The sequence below is a fragment of the Vigna unguiculata genome, chromosome 9 (genome assembly GCF_037176805.1).
Source record: "Vigna unguiculata cultivar grain cowpea cultivar isolate G323 ecotype 2 chromosome 9, ASM3717680v1, whole genome shotgun sequence".
In the NCBI taxonomy this organism is placed as follows: domain Eukaryota; kingdom Viridiplantae; phylum Streptophyta; class Magnoliopsida; order Fabales; family Fabaceae; genus Vigna; species Vigna unguiculata.
The window spans coordinates 25248480-25269052 of NC_140800.1; positions in this window are offsets into that span (position 1 = coordinate 25248480).

Consider the following 20573-nt stretch of genomic DNA (forward strand, 5'->3'; position numbering starts at 1 on the left):
AACCATGGAGGAAGACTGCCACACATTTGTTAAAATAGGCATACCATGTCAGAAACATGGTAACCTCATCCATCAAAAGCAATAACAACTCCATTCCATACTCTCCCCATGGCCCTTTGCGAAATGGGAAATGGACATCCTTGACCCCGTCACCCCGGGAAAAGGACAAGTAAAATTCCTCAAAGTAGGCATCGACTACTTTATCAAATGGATAGAAGCTGAACCATTAGCCACTATCACAACTCAACAGGTCTAGTAATTCGTTTGGAAAGATATTATATGTCGCTATGGCGTGTCGCACACCATCATAATCGACAATGGCTAACAATTCATAGAGAAGGAGGTCGCTAAATTTTACACCGGCCTCAGAATCAAACACATCACCAGCTCTGTAGAGCATTCACAAACCAATGGCTAAGCTAAAGGTACCAACAAAGTCATACTAGTAGATTTACGAAAACGATTGGACGGCGCCAAAGGCCAATGGTTGGAAGATTTGTTGGAATTACTTTGGGCCTACAGATGCACCCCCTAGTCCACTAAAATTGAATCCCCCTTTAGTTTAGTATACGACGTAGAAGCAATGATACTGGTTTAAATTGGCGAACCTTCTCTACGCCGCCCAGTATACGATTCGGACCACAACCAGCAGAATTTGTGTACCCACCTCGATCTATTGCCTGAATTAAGAGATAAAGCACAAATTCGTAACATGGCGATTGATCAAAGGGCGGCTAGGAGATACAACGCAAACTTATGCCCACGATCATTTGCAAAAGGAGATCTAGTCTGGAGGAGGCGCCTATAAGCTTGAACAACTTTCTGGAGAAGAGATACCGAACACGTGGAATGTATCTCATATTCTATTTTAGTTAAATTGTTGTACCGAACACTTGTAATCCTTGGTGTACTCTTTTTCCTCACCTGACATTTTTCCCTAAGGAGGGTTTTGGCCAGGGAGTTTTTAACGAGGGATACAAAAATTCATGAATAAAATAGAGGGTTCTTTACCATATACTCCCCATTTATCTGATTTTAATTGTTTAAGTTCCCCACCCTTACCACAAGTAAGCGGCCTGGGTCGAACACCTTTTATCTTATTTCAATTGTTTAAGTTCCCCACCCTTACCACAAGGAAGCGGCCTGGGTCGAAAACGCTTTATCTAATTTTAATTGTTTTAAGTTCCCCGCCCTTACCACAAGTAAGCGGCCCATCGAACATCCTTTATCTAATTTTAATTGTTTAAGTTCCCCACCCTTACCACAAGTAAGCGGCCTGGGTCGAACACCCTTTATCTGATTTTAATTGTTTAAGTTCCCTACCCTTACCACAAGTAAGCGGCCTAGAATGAATACTGTAACATCCCTAGGAAATATTACTTAATTAAATAAATAAATATAGAAAATGAAGTTCAAACGTCTCAATATTATTATTCCCAAATGCGGGAAATATAAAAATATGTTCAAAGCGCCAATATTTAAATGAAATTAAATATTAATATCCTTACAAAATTCAAAATTTCAAAAACATAATGAAAGCATAGTAAGAAAATCCCTAGCTCTAATCCCAAGCTAGCCCTCACTTTGTCATCTGCGCATCCACAACATCACATGTATCATCATCTGCTCCTATGTAACGAATCACACGATCATCGCCAATCACAAACATAAAGGGTGAGCTGATAAAAATAAAATTAACATATATAATCGCAAAATATAAGCAATACACCCATCTTATTTATCCTAATTAGTTCTTGGCTAAGACCTCAAACCCCCAAAGCTTTTCAGCCTTCATAACGCACAAGTAGTTAGCCTTGGACTCAGGATTTATGATGTTCACACGAACCTGCCCGCTCGTGGTCCTGCCTCTACAAACCTCCCCGCTCGTAGTCCTACTCTACGAACCTCCCCGCTCGTAGTCCTGCTCTACGAACCTACCCGCCAGTAGTCCAACACATGTGATCCACCAACTACGTACCTCCTCGCACGCAACATCTCTCAAGTGTGAGCACGGAACATACGAACCTACCTCGCTCGTATCCTACACGAGAGTAACTGGATATGAACCTCCCCGCTCATATCATTACATGTTCACCACTATCCATGAACCTACCCGCTCATGGCACAACATCCCCTAATCCAAGTGTAGCAGCATTGCATGAATGTAACACACACAAAAGCCATAGTCTGCAGCGTCATCGCCTGGCGTGGCCTAAGCGCCGCCAGGCGAAACCAATGCAGACCGCCTGGTGGGACCTCTCTGTCGCCAGGCGCCAGTCAATTCCAGACCCACTATTGTAGAGCTACTGCCTGGCAGAACACGCCTTGCCACCAGGCGGCACTCGTTCTAGAGCACCTCCTTGATGGCCTATCGCCTGGCGGACATACCTGTGCCGCCAGGCGCTATACCAATAGCGAACATCCCTACTGGTTTTTGGCACTCAACACAGTTTGGCTCACAACCCAAAGCAATTCCAAAAGTCCATAATTTTCACACGTCAATTAAGGTTAAACTCTGGAAATATGCACTCGTATAGTTCAAGAGTCTATTGTTCTTGATTATTAAGTCCTCCAATCAAGACCTAGGCTTTTACCAAGTACTTTAACCTTACATAATATCCCAATCAGACCTATAAAACCACCAATCCAATGCCTTATAATTAGACAGTTTATTACTACTACTCTACATTGATATTAACACTTTTCCCTCAATCCCCTTCCAATTAAATTATTCAATCATTGTGAATTCCTTAAACTGCCATATTAAATCTTCCGAGGTTCCAAACCTATAGCTCATGCTCCACATTCAACCATCTCAAACTAAGTGATTTAACCACCACTATATAGTTGCAACGTGACTCAATCAAGTTATAGCAGAATCAATCTCTTATTCAACCCTCATAACCAATTTAGCTAATTAGCGATTCTATGTTTAACCAATATTTTCACAACCTTTCATTATTCAAATGCCATGCCCAATTTACTCCTTCTAGCCAAAAACCCACATTTCCAACTTAGTATTCGTCCTTTCCTCATTGTCCAATTTTACCTTTTTAAACCATCACTCCAATTTCATTACCAAGTCAAATTCACTTTGCCCCTTGCACCTTACTTATTTCCCTGCATTCCCTGGTTTATCATGGCCCCCATTCACTTCTCTTACACTCTTTGCCTCATTGAATTTCCTTTCGACACAATTTACTAGCCAGTCCCAATGACAAATTTTTTTCCTCTGCTCTCATCATCATTTAATTGCACAAAATCGCTTGCCGCCAAGCAGCACATCAGTGCTAGGGCAGAAAAACCCAATTTTCGTATCTCCGAAGAACCTCAAAACCCCCAAAATTTGATCTAGTCTCCAATTTCAAACAATCTAATTACCTCAATCACGATTTGTTAGACCTTCGCTCTATAGCATCGTTCCTTGCTTATCTGAGTTCTTCCAATCACATCTTAATCATACCCCCAATCCATGATTTATGCTATTCTTTGACTCTAATATGAATCCCCTATGTCCCCAATCAAATTATAATTTGCACAACACCCCAGACCATAGAAAATATCACAGTGTTATGCAATCATAGACGCATAGGAATCCAATTGGAAGTTCCACATATCATAATTCTCACATAACACAATGAAACAGCATCCATGCTGCGCATCACCTGGCGGTTCAGTCTCGTTGCCAGGCGGCTCATGCCACAAAACCCAAAACTGGGTTAAGACTGATGCGTCGCCTGGTGGTATATACATACCCGCCAGGCGGTTTCTGGGCAAAAACCCAAAAACATACGAAAAATGGCACAACCAAGGAGAATTTTCATATAATAAGGGTCATACAATGCAGTGTACATTATTTACAATAGAAACACATGAAAACAACACCCCTTACTTGGAAATTCGTGCTCCAATTGGTATTCTAGCCCTTTCTTGATGATGTCCAAAAGCCTTCCTTCCTTGCTCCACGAATTTCAGCTTTCCCCTCTTTCTTTTCACGTTCAAGAACACTCCGTCACTCACTCTCAATACCTTCTTCTCAATGATAATTCCATAATCCTTCTAACCAAACTTCTTCCAGCTTAATTTCATGGATTTAAATAAAAAACAAATTTATCAATAATGGGAGTTAATGAGCATCAATTCTCATTAACATGGTGGTTTCTTAACCCTTCTGATTTCGCTTGTTGACGGTTAGGGTTTTCTGACCCTTCTCATCCATACCAAAAGAAAAATTGGCAAAAGAATGTTCAATTCGTTCTCAGTAAGGGTTGAACCCACAACCACTCAATCACAAATCAAATGCACAACCAATTCATATTTTGTGATAATTCCTATAATTCTAGGATTATATTATCACGTCTCACATTCAAATACATTAACAAAATAATGCACAGATTATAAAAAAGAGAAACACACAATTGGCATACATAAGACTTGAACCCAAGTCCTCTCACACAACTAAGTACTCTCAACCACTTGAGCTAGTAGTTTTCCATGTCATAGTAATCTGCATTAAATGCCTTAAAGGCTTTTGTTACCCGCATTTATTAAATAATTATTTAATTAACTATTTAATTTTTCTTTGTTCTTACAAATACTACAACTATTATAACGAATCATGTGCAAACTCAACTTATTTTTCACAAACGCCAATGCCATTTATCGAATTAAGCGATCTAAACAACAAATAACATGTACATTGCATCATATTCATACCATCATCATTCAAGTAAACGCATTCCTACAATATAGACTATCGATATCAAGTAAAATAGTGTACGAATTATAAATATATGAATAAGAAAGTAAGACAATGTACGAATTATTACAGACTTAGGCTTAAAATTAAATTAGAAACATAAAACACTAAGTCCTAAGTTGTTCCTTCATCAGCATCCTCCATGACCACGACATCATCGATATTTGCATCCAGCCCCTCCGCCATCTTATTCGCCTCTTCTTCAGGACTGCTTCCCGCCTCACTTACAAGTTCACCATCAATAACATCTTTATTAACGTCGAATCTAGCATCAAACGCGTCAATGGCCTTGTAAAAGAAGGCCGCTTGCCGCAAACACTTCTGAAAGCTATTTATATGTTCTTGAATAATACAACCTTTAAGGTCCTCCAGCTCCAACTCCAGTCCACCGTTTTTCTCCTTAAGTTCTTCATAGTCAGCCTCAAGTTGTAACGTCCTAGCCGAAAATTACTTATTAAAAAATAAAAATAAAACAAAATAAAATGATTAATACCTGCATTTATTCTCAACAGCTTTCCCAAAATGCGGGAAAATTTAAACTTCAAAACATCGCTTCATTAAGAAATAATGGCAATGTTTAGTTTTTACAAAATCAAACCATCCATAAAAGTGTTACAAAAGAAAAATAAAACTTAGTAAACAATCCCATAGTGATCCCCACTCTGTCTCTATGTATCTGCATGCTCACCTGCATCAACATCTGCTCCCATGTAACAAGTTACATGATCATCGCAAAACAAACACAGATAGGGTGAGCTCCTTTAAATAAACCAACCAAAATATGACAATAAATATAACATCTCCCAAAATTATAACATGTGTTAGCATTCCCCTTTTTCTTAAATCCTCTCTTACAACACTTGCATTAGACGTCTATCATTTCTATACCCTTTAGGTGAGATCAATGATCAATCTTTGCTACATGAGTCTCTACTCGGCCCTCCGACTACAGGCCACCACCTGATAGTCCACACGTGGGAATAACTTTGCCACAGCATCTTACTGCGACACCAAGTGGTGTTCCCCAAAACAAATATAAGTTCGTAGTTTTTCCCAGACTACCAAAACTCTATCAGATGCACTGAAGAGGGAAATCATCCAAAACCTTGTCGTACGAGCCACAACTCACACATTCTACTGGACTTCCTAAACCACCAGGCTACAACCTAGAGTGGCCACGTGTTACCCCAATACAAGATACACTCATAACTGGACCCCCAGCCAAAGCATCGCATCATAACCATCACCTAGAGTTGTGTAGAAACCCTTCCTCGCACACCAACTCTGCACCAAAACTGCTTGGCGTGCATCTCACACCGCTAGGTGGAATCTGGTTCCAGACCGCTTGGCAGGCATCTCACACCGTCAGGTGCCAAGCGCCATACAGGAACCCTGTCTCTCCGTCACCGCCTAGAGGAACACACCTTGTCGCCAAGCGCCACGCACCATTAAGGCTTCTACTGCACCTCTTCCGCCTGGTGGAACCAACACTACCGTCAGGCGCCTCGCACGTATAGGGACCACTGCCACTATTTTAGGTAGTTATCGCCTGGCGACTCACCCTCGCCGCCAGGCACCGCACCAGTAGCGCCATTTCTACTGGTTTTTGGCAATTAGAACAGGTCCAAAGGAACCTCCATCATACAACACACAAAATTTATAGCACCAATATGGTTTTTCAGACATAGTTTTATCACTAGATGACAATGCACACAATTGATCATACCAATAGATCAAAAATTTTTTTCATGCCCTCCTACTCTCCTTCGTTTACCAATTTATAGGCCATACTTCAGTCAACAGGTTCTAAATCATATAATCATACAATTCAATATTTATGTATCCTCATGCCATCACAAATTGACCAATGTTACACATATACTGGAATCACAAGACCATATGCTTGTCTCCTATGTAATATGTAATTTCCACCAGATTATTACCATAACAAGTAAAACATACTTTAATCATTCCAAAGCCAATATTCATAAAGGCTTCTTATAGCAGCAAATATCAGACAATAAGCCTTATCACAGGAAACAACATAACATCGATCTTACATGCACACAGTCCATACTTATAATTTTTGACACCTTAAATTAGATATGTTACATTACAATTCCTTTCTATGTATTATACTCAATTACCTTATATCAAACCCCACAATCTCAAGTAACTACTCCTAGAACCCAACTCAAAGCAAAATTGATACATTTGCTTACCCTGATGTGTCGCCTGGTGGATATCCTTGTGCCGCCAAGCGGTGATGATGAGATGCCTCGAGCCAAGGGACCTACAACAAGAGCCATGGCTAGGAGAATACAAGAGGAATGGGCCTTAAATGCGCATGCAAGGCCCAAGATGAACTTCACATGGGCCAAGGAAGATGTGAAGACCTAGCCTAGGACACTTTGCTTGTAAATACTAGATTAGGATTTTATTTTGGGCTTTGTATTTTGGGCCCAGTAGAATAGGGTTTTCTTTGGGCCATGTAGAGATAAGAGATAGAGTAGAATTGTTGCCCTACCAAGACTTAAATGACTTGGTTCAACTTTGCATAAAGGTAGAGCAACAAATTCTAAGGAAAAATTTTCGAAATGACTACTCTAACTCTTATACCAAGAAAGAATTCAAAAGGGAGGGTAAGCAAGTCAAAGAGGAACCCTCCAAAAGTTTCAAGGAAAAGGAAAAACCAAGGGAAGGCACATCTTCACACACTCGCACTAGTGAAATCAAATGTTTCAAGTGTCTTGGTAGAGATCATGTTGCATCTCAATGCCCCACCAAAAAGACCATGATCTTAAGGGGTGTTGACCACTATAGTAGCCAAGATGAGCAAGAAAGTGAGAGTGAGACTTCTAGTAAGGAGTCTAATGATGAGGCTAAGGAAATTGTCTATCCTCGTGAAGGAGACCTTCTAATGATTAGAAGACTTCTTAGCAACCAACCCATTCCAAAAGAGCCAACACAAAGAGAGAACATCTTTCATACAAGATGTAAAATTTTAGAAAATACTTGTTCTCTCATTGTTGATAGTGGTTCATGTTGCAATTGTTGTAGTACAAGGTTGGTTGATAAGTTGGCTTTGACTATCATTCCCCATCCAAAACCTTACAAATTGCATTGGCTTAATGAAAGTGGGGATTTGACAGTCCAACATCAAGTGAAGGTCAAGTTATCCATAGGGAAATATGAAGATAGTGTGCTATGTGATGTAGTACCTATGGAAGCTTGCCATGTTTTATTGGGAAGACCTTTGCAATTTGACAAGAAAACCATGCATAATGGTCTTACGAATGAAATCACCTTCACTCACAAGGATAGAAAATTTGTCTTGCATCCTTTATCACCATCCCAAGTGGTAGAGGATCAAATCCAAATGAGAAAGAAGTTGGAAAAGGAGAGAAAAGAGGATAAAAAAAAGTCCTCCCTCTCTCCCAAAAAAGTAACTAAAGATGAATCTGAGGTGGGAGAGATTGGTGTTCCTTTTCCCAAGGTCATTCAACATGAGAACATTTTGACTATAAAATCTTTGAACCAAGTTCTCAATGATGAACAACCTTCATGCCTCTTGTTGTGTAAAGGAACACTCACATGTACTGCCACAGCTCTTGAACTTAAGAATTTACCTCCTAAAATTGAAAATCTTTTGAAAGATTTTGAGGATATATTCCCTAAGGAAGGGCCTATTGGGCTTCCTCCCTTTAGAGGAATTGAACATCAAATAGATTTAGTGCCTGGGGCTAGTCTACCAAATAGACCAGCCTATAGGACAAATCCTCAAGAAACAAAAGAGATAGAGTCTCAAGTCCAAGAGTTGTTGGAGAAGGGTTGGGTTCAAAAGAGCCTTAGCCCTTTGTGCTGTGCCTGTTTTGTTTGTACCTAAAAAGGATGGGAAATGGAGAATGTGTTGTGATTGTAGAGCCATAAATAACATCACCATGAAATATAGGCATCCAATCCCTAGGCTTGATGACATGCTTGATGAGTTGCATGGGTCCCTCATGTTTTCTAAAATTGATCTAAAGAGTGGTTATCACCAAATAAGAAGGTGATGAGTGGAAAACCGCTTTTAAGACCAAATTTGGACTATATGAGTGGTTGGTGATGCCCTTTGGGCTTACTAATGCACCTAGCACATTCATGAGGCTAATGAACCATGTCCTTAGAGAGTGCATAGGAAAGTTTGTGGTTGTCTATTTTGATGATATCTTGATTTATAGCAAAAGCTTGCATGAGCACATAGACCATCTGAGGTCTGTCCTTACCATCCTTAGGGTAAATAGTTTGTTTGCTAATAAAGAGAAATGCACTTTCTGTGTAGATAGTGTAGTTTTCTTAGGTTTTGTTATGAACAAAAATGGGGTCCATGTTGACCCTACAAAAATAAAGGCCATCCAAGAATGGCCTACTCCTAAAAATGTTGGAGAGGTTAGGAGCTTCCATGGTTTGGCAAGCTTTTATAGGACGTTTGTCCCTAACTTCTCTACTTTGGCTTCACCCCTCAATGAACTTGTCAAGAAAGATGTATCTTTTAATTGGGGTGAAAAACAAGAGTCTGCTTTTCAACAACTCAAGGAAAATCTCACCAATGCACCCATTCTAGCTTTACCAAACTTTTCAAAAACCTTTGAGCTAGAGTGTGATGCATCCGATGTAGGAATAGGTGCTGTGTTGTTGCAAGGAGGGCACCCAATTGCTTATTTCAGTGAAAAACTTCATGGTGCCTCCCTCAACTATCCCACCTATGATAAGAAATTGTATGCCTTAGTTAGGGCCCTTCAAACTTGGGAACACTACCTTGTGTCCAAAGAGTTTGTCATTCATAGTGACCATGAGTCGCTAAAATATTTGAAGGGCCAATATAAGCTGAATAAAAGACATGCTAAGTGGATGGAATTCTTGGAACAATTTCCTTATGTGATAAAGTACAAGAAGGGCAAAAGTAATGTGGTGGCTGATGCCTTGTCTAGAAGGCACACCTTGTTTTCAAAATTGGGAGCCCAAATTCTTGGATTTGATCACATTCCAGAAATGTATAATCAAGATTCTGAGTTTTCCTCTACTTATGCTGAATGTATGGAAAGACCTCAAGGAGGTTTCTATGTGAATGAGGGGTATTTGTTTAAAGAAGGAAAAATTTGTATTCCCCAAGGTTCACAAAGAAAACTCCTTATTCAAGAAACACATGAAGGGGGATTAATGGGTCATTTTGGGGTAGAAAAAACCCTAGGTCTTTTAAAAGAGAAATTCTTTTGGCCCCATATGAGGAAGGATGTCCAAAGGCATTGTAATAGATGTATTTCATGCTTACAATACAAGTCTAAAACAATGCCTCATGGATTATACACTCCCTTGCTTGTTGCTTCAGCTCCTTGGGAAGAGATAAGTATGGATTTTGTCTTAGGACTCCCAAGAACACAAAGGGGTTTTGATTCCATTTTTGTGGTGGTAGATCGTTTTAGCAAAATGACACACTTTATACCCTGCCACAAAGTGGATGATGCTAGCAACATTGCTAGGCTTTTCTTTAGAGATGTGGTCAAGCTTCATGGTATACCCCTCACCATAGTTTCTGATAGAGACACCAAGTTCCTTAGCCACTTTTGGAAAACACTTTGGTCAAGGTTAGGAACTAAGCTTAATTTCTCTACTTCATGTCACCCACAAACTGATGGGTAAACTGAAGTTGTTAATAGGTCTCTGTCTACTATGTTAAAGGCAATTTTGAAAGGGAACCACAAATCTTGGGATGAATGCCTTCCCCATATTGAGTTTACCTACAATAGAGTAGTTCATAGGACTACTAAAATCTCTCCATTTGAAGCTGTTTATGGCTTTAATCCTCTCACTCCCATGGACTTGCTACCACTTCCTACATCTTTTGATTTTATTCATAAAGAAGGGGTGGCAAAATCTGATTTTGTTAAAAAGATACATGAAAAGATTAAAAGCCAAATCCAGCAACAAACAGAGAGGTATGCTAAGTACAACAATAAGGGGAAAAGGGAAATGATTTTTGAAGAAGGGGATTGGGTGTGGCTACACCTTAGAAAAGATAGATTTCTTAAGCAAAGGAAGTCTAAACTTAGTCCTCGAGGTGATGGTCCCTTTAAAGTGCTGAAAAGAGTAAATGATAATGCGTATAAGCTAGAGTTGCCTGAAGGCTATGATGTGCATGCCACCTTTAATGTTGCTGACTTAATACCTTTTGCAGGTGGTACAGATGATGAGGCAGAGACTACAGATTTGAGGACAAATCCTTCTCAAGAGGGAGGGGATGATGAGATGCCTCGAGCCAAGGGACCTACAACAAGAGCCATGGCTAGGAGAATACAAGAGGAATGGGCCTTAAATGCGCATGCAAGGCCCAAGATGAACTTCACATGGGCCAAGGAAGATGTGAAGACCTAGCCTAGGACACTTTGCTTGTAAATACTAGATTAGGATTTTATTTTGGGCTTTGTATTTTGGGCCCAGTAGAATAGGGTTTTCTTTGGGCCATGTATTGGGCCTTAGAGAAAATTGGGCTTTAGAAGTAATTTTGGACCAAAAAGGGGAATTGGGCCAAATGGGCCAAGAGTAGTGTGTCTACTCTAGAAAAGCCTAGAACCTTCTCAAACTTGCTCTCCAAGGATGACAGTTAGCTTCCCATGGCAAGACAAGTGTGACTTGCTTAGGTGGCAAGTCACACCTCCCACATGCTCCTTTTTGGCTCAAAAATTCAACTTTCTAAACTCCTTTTTCCCTCCACTTTTTGGAGACTCCTTGGTCTCATTTTAGCCTATAAATAGAAGGGTTAGGAGATGTATTTTTCAGCTTGAAATTGAGTAATGAATTGCTGCCCAAATTTGTGCACAAATCTCTTTTGAGCTCACCTTAGAGTAAACTCTTCTCTAGTTTACTCTAGTCTTCTTCCTTGGGATTTGGCCTCACCTCTCTTAAGAATCCTTTCACCTACACCAAACCAAACACCTTAAGCTTCTTTCCTTCATGCTTCCGCATCCAACACCATCCATGGAGCCTCCATTCTTCATGCAAGCTTCAATGGAGACAAGAAGAAGCCATCATGTGGTATCATGAGCCTTGGTTTTAGTGAGTTAAGTGCTTCTTCTCCATTTTTTTTTCAATTTCGTGTTGTTCATCACTTCTTCTACTTGTCTTGCTGTTTTTGTTCATTTTATTTTGAGTATTAATGTTTTTTTACTTTGGTTCATCTTCATTTGCTTCATCTTGAACCATCCTTGTGTGCTTTAGGTGTTCTATTTGGTTTCTACCGTTTACTTTTCATTTTAATTGATTATTTGTTGTTTTTTGTTCAGTTCATTCTCTTGTTCTTGAGTTTATTTTGATTTTAAGATCCATATGTTTTGTTTAGAGTCATGTTTAGTCCATATATGTCATTAATTCCTTGTTTAGCTTTTAATTTTCTTTGAATTTGTTGGTGATGTGCTGCTGAATTCTGTTTCAGATTTGAGTGCAGTTTTAATCCTTAAAAAGTTAACACTCTCTTCTCTCTTTGAGCCTTGGAAATGAACCTTCACATCTAGATAACCTTAGTTATCTTAATGTCCAGTGGGAATTTTCCTTGTGCTTGCTTAACATCACCATAAATCACACTAAATTTCCTTTCAATTAATTGTGCTTTGGTGCTTTTTCATTTCTGTTTTGAGTTTAGATTGCTATTTAGATCTTAGCAATGTCTTAGAGTCAATTTCCATTGTGTTTCATTGTGTTTCATGATCTTCTTTTGATTCTTTTAAGTTTCCTTCTCCTTTGTGCTTTTTGTAGACTAGTGCATTCATTATAATATTGAGGTCCTATACCCGGAACTGAGTTAGCTATAAGGAGTGGAGGCCCAACGATTGCTATGCTAGATCTCATATCTACTTGACTTTTAGAAAGACTTCATCTAGAGTTTACTTCCTCTTGACAAGCCATAACTATTAGGTCGCCTATTGTTGTGGATTATGTCCTGAGGTTGACTTCAGCTCTAGAGACCTGTGAGAATATTAGAACTATCCTTGGAATGTAAAAGCCCATAGACCAGGAAATAGATTTTCTCTACACCTATTAGGACACAAAGGGAGCGTGCATTATTTCTTTTTTTAATATTCTCTATTTTTTATAAAATTAAGTGGTTAATTTTCAACTGTGTCACATTTGCATCAACATATAAATAAGGGCCTCTCAAGGCGCATACATGCATTACATCCACATCTTGTCTTCCTTCATGGTACCATGCACATAGTTTTAAGGTAAATAATATTTTTACATTCACTTGACACGTATCATGGATCCACTTTGGATTCATGTCACAATGTATAATGCATAATATTCATCCCATTGTTTTTCATGCCACCTTGCATAGTACATACCATACATACACTCACATGAATATGTATAGGTAGTTTCCAAATTTGTAGCATCTTGCATTTCATGTCACTTTGAATAACACATAACATGCATCAACACCACCTCTTGAAAAAAGTTTCACTATAATAAATTCAAAATTAATTGTTTCCCATTTTTTGTTAATAAATTCATGGAATCTTGCGAAAGGTGAAAAAAAACAAGAGGAGAAAATAAATTATTCTTTGGTCAAATCAGTTAGTTGAATAAATAGATTTTTTTATGAAAAGTAGCATGCTTTTGAAACATTGCTCTAATATGTGTACATGGAATGGCTCAAATTCATTTCCTTTCCCATCCCATTTCCCATCAACTTACCCTCATAAATCTTTCTTTTGTATTCCATGGAGATCATCATAAAGGGGGCATGTGCCCTAGAATGAATTTAAATTGAAGTAAGTCTTTGAACACAGAAAAAAAAAAGAAAAAAATGAAGAAAAGTCTGCTAGACTGAAAACCTAAGAGGGCGGTCTAGGCAAAAATTAAGACAAAAAAAGAAAATAATACAAAAAAAAGTAGGGGCAACCTCCAATGTGATTGAATTTTTTTTCCTTTTGGATTAAAGCTTTTGAAATTAAAGCAATCATGAGTTGAAATGATGTGTGGCCATATTTCTTTATCAAGAAAAAAAAGATCTTCCTTTCTTACCCATTTTAAGCCTATAAAAAATCAAAATTTCTTTCTAATTACCCTGAACAAGGGTCACCTTCCAACTGAAGTTAACACAACGTTTGCATCTATTTCATTTGACTTGTAATTCACCAATAAAAAAATAAAAAGGTTTGGAAAGACCAAAAAAATTGGTTATGCAAAAAAAGAAAAAAGAGAAACAAGAGTTGGAAAGTTAAAAAAAAAAGTGGTGAACAAAGGTAGTCAAATGAATTTTAGGTGCAACCTTAGATAAAGACCCTTGTTTTAAATAACCTTTATACCATTTATTTTGAGCCTTCACCATCCATTTTTTTATATCCCTTAGCCTTAGCCATAATACAAGCCTAATAAAGTCCACACAAATCAATGATTGGTTGTTTTTTGAAAACTTTAATTTAGAGGAAAATATTTTGTCATGTTAAGAGGTTTGCCAAAAAAAATGAAAAAGTGTTCAAAAATTTGCTTTCAAACATTGGGGCAGTTTATTTTTTGTTGACATGTTTCCATAGAGATCAAAATTAGCACGAGTGGTCAAGTTAAATCAAGGTCATGCCCTCTCATTCTTCATTTGTTTCCTATCATATTTTCTGCTTTGAGCCTAAACTTTGATCTACCTTTCTCCTACCATTACTCATTATTTTCACCTTGAAATAAATTGGGGAGACGTTTTACTTGTTATTCATACATTATAGTCAAATATCTTGAATTTGGACAATTATTGACTTTGATTGCTAAGCTTATGTTGGGGCAACTAGTATGAAGTCTCCAATTATTTTCAACATTCTCATGCTATCAACAACTAGGGCAAGCTCAAACACATTTTGCACCCTGAGACAAATCTATACCCTCCAATTGGGGCAAATTTTGAAGTCTCCATCTTTTTTTATCAATAACTGGGACAAGCCCAAACATACCTCATGTCTTGAAGTTAACTCTTAACTATCAAATTGGGGCAACTCCTTAGTCAATTACCTCATCTAATCACTTCCAAAACCTTTGGCAATTTCATGTATGTCACTCAAATGGTGTTCAAAAAGCAATGAAACAGAAAAGAGTTTCTCAATAAACTAATCAGACCAAAGAATATTTTTCAAAGAAAAAAATCAAAACAGAAGGATTCCATAAATCTTAAAGTATTACAACAAATTGGGGATCAATTGAAATAAGCTTCATACAATGTAAAAGGTGAAAGAATACATGAGGGCATGCCTCATGCATAGATTCTTATATAATCATACATACATGATTCACTTTTGTGAAAAAAAAATATAACAAACAAAGGAACTTTCATCATGCATTCATACATCAAAGTTTCAAACTTTGTTCATGTAAAAAAAACATCATAACATGTGCATCATAAACTAATATTGTTAGTGTTCAAAAAGAAAATCCACAAGTCATGCGAACATTATCATTCACCATGCATGCTCGAAATAAACATAACATCATTATCACACATCATAAATAGATAACATGTGTCAAAAATTTTATGCACATATAATGTAAATGTTAAAAAAAGTCATAATAAGCATCAACATACTCATGCATTCATAAAAAGAAAATTCATACCAGGTGTTAGCATCTGCATGCATTCATACACATGACATCAATTATCAAACAAAAAATATCCAAACATGTGTTAGCAAAATTAGGTTTTATTCAAAAAGAAACAAAGAGAGACACATACATGCCAACATATTCATGCACATATCATATTATTTTAGCATATTCATGCACATATCAAACTATGTTAGCATATTCATGCATGCATAAATCATTTAAATGCTTAAAAAAGAAAAATTCATTACATGTTTTAATCATCATGCATCATGAGCATGCATCATAGTTCTTTTTCATGAAATGAAAAAAAAATTCTTGTCACTTTTGGGACTGAAACCCTCTTCATTCACATGAACGGTTGTCAAATCCTTCTGTTTCAAAATGAAGAAAATGAGAAAGATACAAATTTTACTTCTTTAATATTTCTCGGATTGATGGTCTTCTTCATTCATATGAATGACCTACATATCCTCAAGCCCAGTTTCGCACTGGCCCCTCAAGCCCATTTTTATCTAGCCACCTAAAGCTAGCTTTGTCTAGCCCTTAAGCCCAGTTCATCTGGCCACCACAAGCCCAGTTTAGTCTGGCCCAAGCCCGGTTTTGCACTGGCCCCTCAGGCCCAGTTTTGCACTGGCCCCTAAAGCTCAGTTTTATCTGGCCACCTCAAGCCTAGCTTTGTCTAGCCCCTAAGCCCAGTTTTATCTGGCCCCTCAACCTAGTTTAGTCTGGCCCAAGCCCAGTTTTGCACTGGCCCCTCAAGCCCAATTTTGCACAGGCCCCCACAAGCCCAGTACTATTTGGCCACCTCAAGCCTAGCTTTGTCTAGCCCTCAAGCCCAGTTTCGCACTGGTCCCCCAAGCCTAGTTTTATCTGGCCACCTCAAGCCTAGCTTTGTCTAGCCAAGCCCAATTTCGCATTGTACCCTCAAGCCCAGTTTTATCTGGCTGCTTCAAGCCTAACTTTGTCTAGCCCTTAAGCCAGTTTCATGTGGCCACCCCAAGCCTAGCTTTGTCTAGCCCTTAAGCCTAGCTTTGTTTAGCCCACAAGCTCAATTTTATCTAGCCACCCCAAGCCTAGCTTTGTCTAGCCCTCAATCCTAGCTTTGTCTAGCCTCCAAGCCTAGTTTATCTGGCCACCCTAAGCCCAGTTTTATCTAGCACATAAGCTCATTTTCGCACTAGCACCTTAAGCCTAGTTTTATCTGGCCACCTCAAGCCTAGCTTTGTCTAGCCCCTAAGCCTAGCTTTGTCTAGCCCACAAGCCAAGTTTTATCTGGTCACCCCAATCCTAGCTTTGTCTAGCCCTCAAGTCCAGCTTTTTCTAGCCTCCAAGCCTAGTTTATTTGGCCACCCTAAGCCTAGTTTTATCTAACCCCTAAGCCTAGTTTCGCACTAGCACCTTAAGCCAACTTTTATATGGCCATCTCAAGCATAGCTTGTCTATCCCCTAAGCCCAGTTTCGCACTGGCCGCTTAAGCCCGATTTCATTTGGCCACCTCGAGCCTAGATTATTCTAGCCCCTAAGCCCAGTTTCGCACTGGCCCTTTAAGCCCTGTTTCATCTAGTCACCCCAAGCCTAGCTTTTTTTAGCCCCAAAGCCTAGCTTTGTCTAGCCCACAAGCTCAGGTTTATCTGACCACCCCAAGCCTAGGTTTGTCTAACCCTCAAGCTTAGCTTTGTCCAGCCTCCAAGCCTAGTTTATCTTGCCACCCTACGCCTAGTTCTACCTAGCCCCTCAAGCCCAGTTTCGCATTGACCCCTCAAACCGAATTTTATCTAGCCACCTCAAGCCTAGATTTGTCTAGCCCCTAAGCCTAGTTTCGCATTGACCCTCAAGCCCAATTTCGAACTGGCCCCTTAAACCTAATTTCATCTGGCCACCTCAAGCCTAGTTTAGTTTGGCCCAAGCCAGTTTCCCACTAGCCCCTCAAGCCAACTTTCATCTGGCCACCCCAAGCCTAACTTTGTCTAGTGTACCGTACCTGGCCAACTTAACCATATAAGTAACCAAAGACAATCCCCACATATATGCCGGAAACAACTAAGGTACACGGCTCGGGCCGACATAGACCTAAACCGGCCAAAACTTATAACAAAGGTCGCTAAAGGGAACGGCCAACCTAGGACAGTACACGGACAGGGACAACATAAGCCAACTAGGGAAGTAACCGGATCAGACCATTCCAAAAGACTTAGCGAATTAAGAGCCCCATGATATTCCATGAGCCCACAATAATCGAACCAAGGGCCTAGGCTAGGGCCCAGGCCCCCCTACAGCCCAAACTAGGGCCCAGCCCACAACCTAGCCAAACATAATTAATACTCTATAAATACGTGTGGACCCCAATAATTAAAGGTACGCATTCATTACTCCATTAATCACCTGATTTGACTTTTTGAGAGCTTTGGCTGACTTGAGCTTCGAAGTCCCTTCTACAGGTAACCCCTCCTTGGTCCAAGCAGACATGTACCAACCAGAAAGAGGCCAACTGAGAAGATAGCGGACTGCATAGGTAAGGTGACACTTGTGCCTAACTTTTCTTGTTTGTTCTCTGTAGGAACATCTAGCCCTCAAGCCCAACTTTGTCTAGCCCAAGCCTAGTTTATCTGGCCACCAAGCTTAGTTTTTTATAGCCCTCGAGCCCAGCTTTGTCTGGCCCAAGCCTAGTTTAACTAACCATCAAACTCAATTTTGTATAGCTCTCAAGCCTAGCTTTGTCTAGCCCTCAAGTCTAGCCTTACCTTGTTTTTGTGCTAGTCAAAGTTTTCACACATTGCCATCGTTTTTTTACACATTATATTTTACGTTAAACAAGGTTCCCACACCAATTCATCTAAGTCATCTATTTTTCTTCATGTATATAACCTGGGCAACTTTTTGGATTTCATATTATACACTTATCACATGATTTGTCAAGAACAAATATGAGTCTCTTTCTTTGCATTCACAAAATTCAATTTAACTTTCACATGTTGATTTTCATATTAGAACTCTCTTCACAAAATGGTTACAAACTTTTATTTCAATATCGACCCTCTGCTAGGCAATGGTCGAGTTCAAATTTTCCTTTGATATATCAGCCCTTTGCGAGGCAATGGTTGAGCCCAAGTTTTTTATTGGTATATCGGCCCTCTACGAGGCAATGGTCGAGGTCAGGTTTTCTTTTGTTATATCGGTAGGGGTGAAAATATGTATAAAACATTTGGCTCATGAAAAGCGTGTGATAATTAAAAATAAATTAGATTCTCCCTTATCTTGGTTTTTTCTTCTTTTCTTTTTCTTTTTTTCCATGGTAGAATTAAATTTAAAAAACCTACCATCAATCAAAACAGATTTTTTATTTCTTTTTATTATTTATTATTATTATTATTATTTTATATATTATTATTTTATTATTATTTTTTTAACAAAACAAATGCATTTACCCGGATGAAATTGGGTGTTGATAGCTGCCCCTCTTTACTTTGATTTGACTAGATAATATGAAAGTGAAAATTTCATATTATCATAGTAAAAGATAAGTAAAGATAAAAACACTAGTTTCGTTCGGGTTTCAAAAATGAAATATAGAAGAAAAAAGAGAACTCGACCATTACCTCGCAGAGGGTCGAGATACCAAAAGAAAACCTGAACTCGACCATTGCCTCGCAGAGGGTTGAGATACCAAAAGAAAACCTGAACTTGACCATTGCCTCGCAGAGGGCCAATATAACAAAAGAAAACCTAAACTCGACCATTGCCTCGTAGAGGGCCGATATACCAAAAGAAAACTTCAACTCGATCATTGCCTCGCAAAGGACCGATATGCCAAAAGAAAACTTGAACTCGACCATTGCCTTGCAGAGAGCCGATATATCAAAAGAAAACCTAGACTCGACCATTGTCTCGCAGAGGGCCGATAGAACAAAAGAAAACCTACACTCAACCATTGCCTCATAGAGGGCCGAGATACCACTAGAAAATCTGAACTCGACCAGTGCCTCGCAGAGGGCCGATATAACAAAAGAAAACCTGACGTCGACCATTGCCTCGTAGAGGGCCGATATACCAATAAAAAACTTGGGCTCAACCATTGCCTCGCAGAGGGCCGATATATCAAAGGAAAATTTGAACTCGACCATTGCCTAGCAGAGGGTCGATATTGAAATGAAAGTTTGTAACCATTTTTTGGTGGGTTGTGGGCCAACTCACCTTCAACCCGGCTTGAACCCGTTTAACCCGTGGATTAAGTGAGCCGGGTTAAGTTCAACCCACTTTTGAAAAAATTAAACTTTTCTCAACCTAACCCGACTCGAACCTGTAGTGAGCTAGGTTGGCTCATGGGTTGAAACCCATTTTGACATCCTAATGGAAGTCGTTTCGATAGATCGTTATCAAACCCTCGTTCCCGCAACGAAAATGGTGAAAGAAGATAGAAATCAACGAGGTTTCCACTCGAGCTCCGTCAATGGAGCTCTATGTCTATTGTAGGTAGAAACCATTTTCGGAGAAAGCGGGTGGTAAAGTACTATCTCGTGCCCCACGGTGGGCGCCAATTGTTCCTGCAGAAAACAAACAAGATATGTCAGACACAAGTATTACCTTACACTGGTCCGCCATCTCCTCAGTAGGCTTCTTCCCGGTTGATATATATTACTTATGGGTATGTCGGAGTGGTCGGCTTGGACCAGGAGGGGTTACCTGCAGAAGGGACTCCGAAGCTCAAGTCAGCGAAATCTCTCAAAAAGTCAAATCTGGTGATTAGGGAAGTAATGAATGCGTACCTTTAATTTGTGGGGTCCATGCATATTTATAGATTATTAATTATGTCTTGCCACGTCATGGACTGGACCCTTGTTTGGGCTGTAGGTGGGCATGGGCCCTAGCCCAGGCCCTTAATTCGATTATAGTGGGCCTGGTGAATCTTATTGAAACATTCTTTTTTTGCCAAGTCCTTGGTTATTTTCGTGGAGTTATCAGCCTAGGCCGGTTACCCTTTAACGGCTTAGGCCGCTATTGTTGTTTTGGTTTGTTTTATCAATGTCGCTTCTTAGTGGTTTAGTCCGAGTATCTTAGCATGTATATGGTAATTGTTATTATTCGGCTAGGCCGACTAGGTGTGGTACATTATACTATTTTTTTTATTAAAAATGACTTAATAAAATGACTTTTACCACTAAATTTTAATATAAATATCAAATACTTAATTTTT